This window comes from Rattus norvegicus, chromosome 2 (genome assembly GCF_036323735.1).
Source record: "Rattus norvegicus strain BN/NHsdMcwi chromosome 2, GRCr8, whole genome shotgun sequence".
Taxonomy (NCBI): Eukaryota; Metazoa; Chordata; class Mammalia; order Rodentia; family Muridae; genus Rattus; species Rattus norvegicus.
Window position 1 is genome coordinate 76,830,268 of NC_086020.1, and position 12,247 is coordinate 76,842,514.

Below are 12,247 nucleotides of genomic sequence, written 5' to 3' on the forward strand. Positions count from 1 at the left end.
AACAAAATATTCACAGGAGGAAAGACAGTGACAAAGTGTGGAGCAGAGGCTGAGGGAAATTTATCCAGAGACAGACTCACTTAGGGATCCATCCTATATACTGTCACTAAACCTGGACAATATTGTAGATGCCAAGAAGTGCATGCTGACAGGAGCCTGATATAGCTGCCTCCTGAGAAGTTGTTCTGCGAGAGCATGACAAATACAGAAGCAGATTGTCCCAGCCTACCTTTGAACTGAGAAGAGGGTCCCCAGTAGACTAATTAGAAAAAGGACTGGAGGAGCTGAAGGGGTTTTCAACCCCATAGGAAGAACAACATTGATCCATCCAGACCCCCCAGAGCTCCCAGAAACTAAACCACCAACCAAAAAACACACATGGAGGGACTCATGACTTCAATCACATATTTAGCTGAGAATGGCCTTACTGGGCATCAATGAGAGGAGATGCTCTTGGCCCTGTGAAGTCTCAATGTAGAGGGAATGCCAGGGCAGGGAGATGAGAGGGAGTGGGTAGTTGGGTGGAGGAAGACTCTCATAGAGGCAGGGGCAGGGAAGAAAGGATAGGGGGATTCCAGAGAGGAAATCAGGAAAGGGGATAATATTTGAAATGTAAGTAAAGAAAATATCCAATAAAAAAGAATTAAATATAGCCTGATTTCTTTCGACTTTCATAAGATTAAACTAGTCAATATTTCAGCATTGATGGGAGAGCGCCTAAGGAGGCCCTATGCATAGCTGAGAGATGTTGGTAGTTGAGAGATCATTTGGGAAGAGTCAGGTTTTTTTCAGTGTGTAGCCCATGTTAGGTTTGACTGAATGGCTTTGCACATATAGATAGCACTAATCAGAATCAGTGGATTATATTAAAAAAACAAACAAGGATAATGAGGAAAAAGAAGGAAGGGGAGAAGAGGAGGACAAGGATGATGAAGAAGAAAGAGGAGGAAGAGGAGGAAGTTGGAGGAGGAGGAAGAAATAAGAGAAGAAGGAAAAAGAAAGAGAAGGAAGAAGGAGAAGAAATGAAATAGTGTTTGGAGGTATGCAGAGAAAGTAGCCTGTCTGAGGAGAGTCATGATGAGGGTTGTGAGAAGGGTGGATATGACGAAAATATATCATGTCTGTAGATGAAATTCTCAAAGAACAGATAATAAAATAAAAATTTTAAATTAGCTCTTTAACCCAATAAAAGAAAGTAAATCTGCCACACATCATTACAAATGAAAAAAACACACGTCATTCATGATACCTGCCCACCACAAAATGAAGCTTCTTTTTTTAAAAAGATTTATTCATTTATTATATATAAGTATACTGTAGCTGTCCTCAGACACACCAGAAGAGGGCATCGGATCTCTTTACAGATGGTTATGAGCCACCATGTGGTTGCTGGGAATTGAACTCAGGACCTCTGGAAGAGTAGTCGGGTGCTCTTAACCGCTGAGCCATCTCTCCATCCCAAAATGAAGCTTCTTTGACCAAGGAATGTTCAGGAAACCCAGGTCTATAACATTAAGCATATTTAAAAATGTTTTATGACATTATCTGGAAGATATCATACATACACACACACACACACACACACACACACACACACACACGCACGCACTCATGATCATCAGGCTCTTACAACTGATCAAAGTGTTGATTGTAATGTTCAATGTGGTAAACCAATGAGTGGTTTTAATGAGAGTTACTAACGGGTATATAGGTATGGCTTACTTACAAGAACCAAAGATAACTCAAATCAGCTGCATTACCAGAGAGTTTACCCCAACATGTGCAACATCTCCTGTAAATGTGCTGCTGCTCTAGATATCTCTATGCAGTTTCATATCTCTAGATGAACAATGGCAGTTTCCCCCTAGATGAATAATGGTAAAAAAAAGAATTAACAGTATTCTACAGGGAAAAGCCCTTGATAGGTTATTCAATCCCAAATATTCTTAACCCAAATTCATGTGAGCACCATAAATTATGTACTTAGCAGGACTCAACAATATACATACATACATACATACATACATACATACATACATGCAAACATGCCTGCAGAAACATACACACAATATATATACATATATGTATATATAATTTACATATATAGACACATAGATAAATAGTTTGACACAACTACTACAAGAATTAACACCTACAAAGAAAATCAAACTATAATATATCTCTAACATATAAAATTACCTTGGCTAAGTTAATATTTATGATTAATTTAGATACTTTAATACAGTAATATATGATATTTTTAATTTATTAGTTAATTAAATTATAAGCCAATATAATACTTTTAAATATCATTAAACAAGAAACATTTTAGAAACAAGGATGTGTGAATAGACTTCCATCACATATTAAAAAACAAAAGCCAAGACATTAATCAATGTGTTACAAGAGAGACATGAAGATCAATAACTGGAATTGAGAGCACAGAGGGAGAGAACAGGTTTCTATTTAAGAAATATACGGGGAAATTTATAATGTCAATTGGGTTTGATTGATTGATCAGTGAATTTTATGGAAATAATATATTTAAATCACAATTTTTTGATTATGCCGTTATTAACTGAGACCTGATTTCAATGTGTAGAGTTAATCATTTGCTACATGCAAGCTTAGTGGATATCATTTGTTCACATATATAAAATAATTTCATATATTATGAACATTGATCTGACAAATACTAGAGATGGTTTTCTGGTATCAAGAGCTAACTTTACATTCTCATGAAAGTGATTCCTATGTCTTATATGCTATTACAACAAACCTTATCCATGTGAAGCTTAGGAAAGGTAAGACTTATAGCTAAGATCTCATAACCAGCGCTAGATTACAGGACTGATCCAAGCCACTCTGACATTAAACGTTGTCTTCTATCCCTGTAGCACTCAGTACCCCAGAGGTAAAATACCAACAGTTTCAATGTAGTAACAAAAAATACCCAGGAAATGTCTTGTAACAATTATGCCACCAATTAGAAAATATCCAACTTAGAGTAAGCTTATGCCATTTGTAATATTTATTACATTTATTTATTTAGTACAGATGTGACTGACTGTAGATAAGCATGTTTGTGGGAACCTATTTGTCACGGTGTGCAGATGGTAGGTAGAGGATAAACTAGAAGAATCAGATCTCTCCTTCCACTTTAGACATATCAGAGATCAAACAATTTGTCAAGCTTGGTGTCATATCTTAACCTGCTGTACCATCTCCACACATGCATATGTCATTTACATTCAACATTGTATTCTCCAAAGAACAAGATTCAACCATGTGATACTTAGAGGACCGTGGTTTTTTGGCTATGAAAAATAATTTGTTTTTTCCTCTGAAACTATGCTGTACTGAGTAGATATTTGAGAAGAAGGAAGGATGTGAACTAAGTTGAACATCTTAAGGATAGTTAATCAGTCCTGAGTATTAACTGTGTCTATTGAAAGTCAGCATGCACCGATGTTTCTTCTGTCAGAAACTTAGATGCTGCTAGGCTGATGGGGATGTGAATATGAAACAAATATTAAGTGATAACAACTAACATGTAGAAATGTGACAGTAGGTAAGAAATGGAAAACATCATGGATTGCAGAAGTTTGGAAACTTTAAGCCAGCTGAGGGTCATCTATTTTCAATGTGAGAGGCCAGCACACAGTAGGATACTGAATTTCTATGAAGATATAAGGAAGAATTGTCTAGGAGGTGGAACGTTTAAGAAACTGAGATTTGGGTAGTGAACACAGTTTTAATCCCAGCTCAGGAGGGAGGGGCAGCCTGGTCTTCAGAGTGAGTTCCAGGAATACACAGAGAAACTGTGGCTAGAAAAACAAGAAAAAGAAAGTAAACAAAGAAAAGGAAGGAAGGAAGGAAGGAAGGAAGGAAGGAAGGAAGGAAGGAAGGAAGGAAGGAAGGAAGGAGGAAAACTGGGATTCAAGTCTGTCTGTCTCCTATGGCTTAAATAAGAAAAGGAAACCCAAACATACTCTGAGCTAATAAAAAGGACCAAATGTGTGGAGGCACAGTCTGTACACATTTCAACTCTAAATAGACTGCATGTGTCTCTGCCACATCTCAGTTACAGTGGCATTTGTGTTTGAATATGGAGTAGCCGGAGTCTGCAAAACCAGAGATTCCTTAACAGTCACAAAAAAGCACTGACAGGGATGTCTAATACAGATTTGTGAATGTGAAAACTGCCCAAGAGGCTCGTCTGTGGAGGCTCGCTATTAGGAAAATGGAGTACTTCAGAGGTGGGGTCAGGCTGATGAAAATTGTTCACTGAAGGGCAAAGGCTTTGAAAGTAATGTTCGTGTATGGTTCTCTCTATTGTCTGAGCTTTTTTGTTCATTTCCCTCTGAGCAGTCTCTGTCACATGCTCCCACCACTGTACTTAAATCTTGAGTCACTCTGTCCTTAAATCTTGAATATGAGCCAAAATGAATCCTTCTGCTCCGCCATGTATTTTGGTCATAGTGGCACCAAAGTAGCTCATACTGGGTGGAAGATTTCTCTGATGGAAATTTATGGATTTAAAATTATTAACTTAGCTTCATGTGTTCTAAATCAGATATTGTGCCACTTAAAATATGTTTTAGTAGAACAAATTAACATTTAATTCATGTCCACAGAGAAAATATGATATCCTAAAATGTACATTCTGGGAATTCAAATTTAAGTCTAATTTGCATAAATAGAGTAATACTGTATGTCTGCTGTTTTATAAACAAGCTTATTATTGGGTCTCAATTATGGGGTCCAAAAGGATGTCCCGAAGTGTCAGCAATTTTAAGTACTATTGAGTTATAAAGAAAAGCATTGTAAGGAAGGAACAATGATGGAAGATGTATCTTTCAAAAGGTTGTGATGGATTAAAAAATTTCAATAAATTGTATTTAGTGATAATTTTATAGGGAATTCTTCTATTTTAAACATACTTAGCAACAGAATTCTTGGTGTAGAAAATCTATGTTTACACATAAAAAGAAAATAGATAAATTTAACTTCTTTAAGTATTACTTATGAAATTTATATAACATACAACACAAGTATACATCCATGTATTCATATTTTCATACCAGCATATACATATGTACATTTGCATGATTAATATACTTACCTAGCATCATAAGTAAAATAATGCTGAAATCATCAATAAAACGTATGGCCAGTTACCTCTCGTTGCACCTTGAATCTTTGTATAAAAAAGCTAATGCAAACTAAAAGTGAAAATATTGTTATCCTTCTAAATTAAACTTCCTATGACGGCTATTGAAAATATTACCGTGTAACTCTCACAATTTTCAAACAAAGCAACTAAAGACCAAAGAGACTGTTTATTCAAAGTTATCTGTGCTCTGAGTCATAGAGGCAAAATTTGAGCAAAGATATTCTGTGAAACAGTGGGCTATCATCCATCAGTAATCTGAAGTCGTGGTTAAGTGAGGACTTACCATTGCGTAATGTACAAGAAAGAGTAAGCAGCAGCCATGGACAGTGGCGAGGACAGAGCACTAGCCAGTTTTATACTTTTAAGGTTGAATTCGAGATCTAGCACTGGTGTGATCCATTCGACAAAATTTAGATAAAACCTAAAATTTCTATTTAAAAATATGAATCCAGATCCGCAGACAGAGTGGGTGTCACTTATGCGGTACTGTGTTGTGCACGCAAATGTAGGTCTGCGCAGGCGTACTGGAAGAACTGGTTGACCTTGTACCATAAACTCTGAATATTATCCCTGGCCTTCCAGGTTCTCAGTGGAAACTGTCTCTCTAAACACATAATTCTAAATAATTTACAGGCTACAACCAAGGCCTAAACTTAAAGTTTGTTTTTGTTTCTCTCGCCGGACTCATGTCTTTATGATAGTGTGTTAGGGTCTTGATGTCTAAGGTGTCCTCTTAGAACCAGAGAAAAATATTAACATGGGTGACTTGGAGGTTGACACTCTCTTCCTATATTCCTGCCAGGGAAGGGGGATTCTGTCTGGTAATTTAAAAAAGCCCAGTGCCCAGGGACTGAAAAGCATTTGAAGGTTACAAACTAATCCAGAATGATAAATTAATTGAAGGAAACAGGCTGCTTATCGGTTAGTACTGTGGTCATGCCAGAAGGCTCTATTTTTTATTCAAATTATTAAAATCTGAAAAACTCCTAACTGCAGACTATAATAATTAACAATTTCCTCAGAGTATGTCCATGGGGGTGGGGTGGGGGGGACGCTACTGTGAATGATGCTTTTTACCAAACAAATACCATTATTTTCACATCAATAAAAACTTAATAATATGATTGTGCCTTATTTCATCTTACCTTACAAAGGTTCCAAACTGGAGAAAGGAGCTGGTATTCCAGGAGGATAGGAATGATCCCAAAATTCCATAGGAATGTGCAGGTGTGTTGTGGTAGTGACTTAAATATATGAAGTTGTTCTATGATGATTCCATAGACTTGGTCCTGAGATGAGTAGAGGGAAGCTGACTAAGAGCCCTGTGAAGTAACTGCCCTTGAAACAGGCTAATAATAGCTTCTGATTGAATAGAATGAGGTAGGTTTTAGAAGACTGGGTTGTTATTAAAGAAAAAATTAAAACTGGCCCCTGGCAGTGGACTTCTAGACATATGCGAAGTATAGTGACATAAGCCTCTTTCTTTTGCATTTTTCTCAGCATTAAGTATTTTGCTATCAATATGGAAAATGTGCTACCTCCTTGGTCATGTGACTGTAATATTTAATACTATAAATTAATATATTTATATAGCTTTCTTCAGGCGCACTAGAAGTGGTCATCAGATCTCATTACAGATGGTTGTGAACCAACATGTGGTTACTGGGATTTGAACTCAGGACCCTTGGAAGAGCAGTCAGTGCTCTTAACCACTAAAATTTTAAAACCATCACTCAGAGTGCTTTTACATGATGCAGACTGTGCAAGTTGCCATAGCACTTTTCTGTCCCTGTTGTCACTTTCTTTTAAATATTTTGTCTATATCCTGTATAAAAGAATGCCCTCTGGCAAACAAAATCTATGTGAATGTATGCATGTGTTTGTATAGTGTTTAATCTCTTCAGACTTTCGTTCTCCCATACAATTGGTTGTCTCCCTCCTGTGTTTCACAGCAAGAACTCCCTTCTCTCTAATAAATTAAATTTAAAGCCTTTGTCTCCAAAGAAACAGATTTCCAACTGACTCATTATCGATGGAATTAATTCAGTTTCTATTATGTCTCATAGTGAGTAAAACAGAAGCCACAGCATACCTATAGGTGGTATACAGGAGAACTATTGACCAGTAACTCCCTTGATGCTTCCATTGACTTTTACTATCAGGATTCATGGTACTCGTTACCTCAGCTTGATGATATACCGGCTTTAATGAATTTATTGAAAACAAGTACATAGAGTAAGATTAGCAAATAGCCAGCTTACAATATTTATCAAGAACAGAACTACTGAGGTAGCCAAATTGCCTTGGTATGCCACAAGAAACTATGAATAAGAATCACACGTAATGAGAATCAAACTTGATTGTTCATCCAAGGATTTAAGATGATTTCTGTAAGAGAGAAGAACCCATTTTATTTTTATTTTTTTGTCTCCCTGTGCAATGCTGAGATGAATTACACAGGACCTTGTCTAAACCGAAAGCTTTTATTGACCTGTTGAAAGAGGAGAGCTTGTAACCATGACAACGGAGGACAAGTGAAATGGGTTTTATTTGCAGCCATAAAAAATGTGGAGAAGACTTACCATCCCTCAGTCTGTGATAAGGATGACACAAACAACTAAAAATCACTGTTTCCATCCATATTGTCTCTTGTGTTAAAATGAAAGCCGTAATTTGAATGAAATTTTTCATAGAGTTAGAGTGAGCCGAAGTAGTGGGGGAAGGGAAGTGAGAGGGAGGTGATGGCAGAAACAAAGATGAGTGAGAAAAATGCGAACCATCCGTAATGTCACTGTTGAAACAATTTTCTCTTTCTTAGAAACATGCTCTACTTAAGTGCAGCTCAACATGGATATTTGAGAGTGTTTAGACATGTAATAATGGATGGGGGAAATCACCACACCCACATAACTGATAAGTCTTTTTTAGCTAAAGTCAAGAGGATTTTGAGTATAGTGTATCTGTGATCAAATCCATTGCTGTTATGTTCTAAAATCTGTGATGGTGAATGCTGACATTCAATAACACAGGTTTAATTGTCTCTTCTGCTCATTCTTTTGATCCTTCTCAGTCTGAATTTGTATCGTATAACCAGAAATATAAACCCTTTTTACCCAACATGTGATAGCAGTACTGTTTTATGAGGTAAGTATATGCAAAACATTCTCATGCCTTTTCCTTGGGAGTTTGAGAATACTCTGCCTGCCATTCCATACAATAATTGCTAGCTATAATGTTTTGACTATGCTTCACATGGGTAACAATTAATCTCCCATCCTTCTCACAGTATGGCTACTAAAATAAGAATAAGCTAAAGGGCACTGGTTTTTTTTATTACACTCTATTTTTAGTGGTGAAAATGAGAGGAAGAAATGGTTTAAGAGAATTATTGGGTTGATGTCTTCAAGTCCCTTGTTTAATACAACTTTCTGAGAATAATGAAAAAATATCTATTATGTTAACACAGTGATAACATATAGTTTTAAGTCACGTGTGCATTTAAAACCTTGAAATCTATACAGTACAAAAATATATTTTATAAACTGAACAACTTACCTTTTAATAGTAACAAGTAGCCAGAGAATACCTCTTTGAATTCTGTAGTCAACATCTTATTTTGTGACCTAGATTGTTGGCTTCTGAGAAATGAATAAAATGGCAGTACATTTAGTAAGGTAGAACTGGTGTGTTCAACCAGTTTCCCTATTAGTTGAGAAGGTATGAGAAATTGAGTTCAGGAAGTCTTTAGTGTAATAAAACCCACATCATTCTGTCTGTGTCAACTGACAAGGTGGTGGGTTTCCTTTGCAGTTATAAATGCGAATTTCTTGTTCCATCTAGCACTGCCTATTCTTCAGTGGTCCTTTGTTTCCACACGCACAGAAGTTGAGAGAGAAAGGACATACTGCCAAGGAGTACCTCTGACCTATGCAAACCTAGGAGTGTTCTATGGAGCTCTGTTTGCACTCAGCCCAATTGTCAGTGATCTTAAATAACCAGTAGGCAGAATGAGATCTTACACTCAGCCTATCTATAGAGATCTTGACTATCAGACAGGACAAAGTCAGTCAGCAGTGTCTTCAAAGTATTCAGCTTACTACGGTGTAGGATAAGTCCATGATTATCTTCACTAACTTGTGGGCAGAACGTGATTTTCCACATTAGTTCCTTTTTCCTCCCATGAATGCTCAACAGTCTGAAAGATGGAGTTTCTATAGTGAGATGTACCACTAAAATGTATCATTCTTAGATCTGTTGGTCTCAAGAAACAAGGGCAACCTTTGAAGGTAGATAATAACAACTATATACAGATTGCTTGAACATCCTTGAATGCAACCCTATCACCATTATTAACTGTCTTTCAAACTGGGCCAATATTATTAGAATTAAATTTAATGAGACATGCCTGGGAAACCAGAGGAGACTACTCTCTGCCCACATTTCTGACTCTAAAGGAAAATACCTAGGGCCATCAGGGTCCCCTGCCCACAGGGACCCAGAAGTAGGGACAGGCCCTTCTCATTGCTGCCCTCACTGAGACCTGAAACCAAGCCCCAAGGAGCGACTTAAAGCCCAAGACCAGAGGTAAGACCAACTTTACTGCTCCAAGTGACCTGCCTGGTGGACTCAGGACACACAAAGGCAAAATTCCTCTGGGACCAGACACTTCCAGTTCCTAGCTGGCACCCGAACCTCGCTGATCCTGGCCAACAGCTCCCTACTCCCAAACCCTGTGGGAGAGAGAACTCAACCCCAAGACCTGTGGGCAATCCTGAGACTGCAGGGCAGGAGAGACTTCCACTTCTGCCCACCTTTACCTAATCCTTGCACCAAGAGGAAATTGTATAGGGCCTCTGGGCACAGGAAGATAGGGGCACTCAAGCTGCAGGAGCCCTGCAGTCCAGATTGCGCCTGGATCTGAAGGGCCCCGGGCCAAATAGCTCCCTGCACCCAAATCCCGAGGGAGGGAGAGATAGATCTTCAGAGGGGCAGACATGCCTAGGAAACCAGAGGAGACTACTCTCTGCCCACATTTCTGACTCTAGAGGAAAACACTTAGGGCCATCAGGGCCCCCTGCGCATAGGGAACCAAAAGTAGGGGCAGGCCATTCTGGTTGCTACCCATATGGAGAGCTGAAACCCAGCCCCAAGGAGTGACTTCAGGCATGAGACCAGAGGTAAGACCAACTTTTCTACTCCAAGTAACTTGCAAAATGAACTCAGGACACTCGCCCACAGGAAGAGCTGAAAGCCAGTAGACAGGAACGATTACACGCCTGAAAGCAGAACACTCTGTTCCCATAACTGGCTGAAAGAAAACAAGAAAAGAGGTCTACAGCACTCCTAACACACAGGCCTATAGGACGGTCAAGCAATTCCTAGAAATAGGAGAAAAAGATAACAACGGAGACAACCTGATGGTGAGAGGCAAGCACAGAAACCCAAGCAACAGAAGCCAAGCGTACATGGCATCCTCAGAGCCCAATTCTCCCACCAAAGCAAACACTGAATATCCAAACACACCATATAGGCAAGATCTAGATTTAAAATCACATTTGATCATGGTGATGGAGGACTTTAAGAAAGACATAAACATGTCCCTTAGAGAAATGCAGGAAAAAACAAGTAAACAGGTAGAAGACTTTAGAGAGGAAACACAAAAATCCCTGAAAGAATTATGGGAAAGCACAATCAAACAGGTGAAGGAATTGAAAATGGAAATAGAAACAATAAAGAAAGCACAAAGGGAAACAACCCTGGATATAGAAAACCAAAGGAAGAGACAAGGAGCTGTAGATACAAGGATCACCAACAGAATACAAGAGATAGAAGAGAGAATCTCAGGAGCAGAAGATTCCATAGAAATCATCAACAGAACTTTCAAAGATAATGTAAAATGGAAAAAGATACTGGTCCAAAATATACAGGAAATCCAGGACACAATGAGAAGATCAAACCTAAGGATAATAGGTATAGAAGAGAGTGAAGACACGCAACTCAAAGGACCAGTAAATATCTTCAATAAAATCATAGAAAAAACTTCCCTAACCTAAAGAAAGAGACGCCCATAAACATACAAGAAGCCTACAGAACTCCAAATAAATTGGACCAGAAAAGAAGCTCCTCCCGTCAAATAATAGTCAAAATATCAAATGCACAAAACAAAGAAAGAATATTACAAACAGTAAGGGAAAAAGTCAAGTAACATATAAAGGCAGACCTATCAGAATCACACCAGACTTCTTGCCAGAGACTATGAAAGCCAGAAGATCCTGGACAGATGTCACACAGACCCTAAGAGAACATATATGCCAGCCCAGGTTACTGTATTCTGCAAAACTCTCAATTAACAATGATGAAACCAATATATTCCATGGCAAAACCAAATTTACACAATATCTTTCTACAAATCCAACCCTACAAAGGATAGTAAATGGTAAATCCCAACACAAGGAGACAAGCTACACCCTAGAAAAAGCAAGAAACTAATTGTTTTGCAACAAAACAAAGAGAAGACAAGAACACAAACATAATCTCACCTCCAGATGCGAAGATAACAGGAAGCAACAATCACTATCCCTTAATATCTCTCAACATCAGTGGACTCAGTTCCCCAATAAAAAGACATAGATTAACAAACAGGATACATAAAGAGGACCTAGCCTTTTGCTACCTAAGCAAACACACCTCAGAGTCAAAGGCTGGAAAAAACTTTCCAAGCAAATGGTCTGAAGAAGCAAGCTGGAGTACCAATTCTAATATCAAATAAAACTGATTTTCAACCAAAAGTCATCAAAAAAGATAAGGAAGGACACTTCATACTCATCAAAGGAAAAATCTACCAAGATGAACTCTCAATCCTAAATATCTATGTTCTAAATACAAGGGCACTTACATACATAAAAGAAACCTTACTAAAGGTCAAAGCACACACTGCACCTCACACAATAATAGGAGATTTCAGCTCCCCACTCTCATCAATGGACAGATCATGGAAACAGAAATTGAACAGAGACATTGACAGACTAATGGTAGCTATGAACCATATGGATTTAACAGATATTAATAGAA

At 38.0% G+C, this 12,247-nt stretch overlaps 1 long non-coding RNA gene across 4 annotated transcripts; it reads right to left on the minus strand.

Moving 5' to 3' along the window:
* Positions 1–1,273: 1,273 nt before the first annotated feature.
* LOC102554929 (uncharacterized) lies at positions 1,274–10,995 on the minus strand. 4 transcript variants are annotated; one of them, XR_005500747.2, is made up of 5 exons: positions 9,274–10,995; positions 8,732–8,814; positions 6,322–6,465; positions 1,761–1,864; positions 1,274–1,504 (listed from the first exon to the last, which is right to left on the minus strand). It is a non-coding gene; the product is annotated as an uncharacterized LOC102554929 (long non-coding RNA). The 4 variants fall into 4 exon arrangements; XR_010064144.1 differs by having other exon boundaries at positions 9,196–10,995; XR_590959.4 differs by having other exon boundaries at positions 8,940–10,995.
* Positions 10,996–12,247: the final 1,252 nt, after the last annotated feature.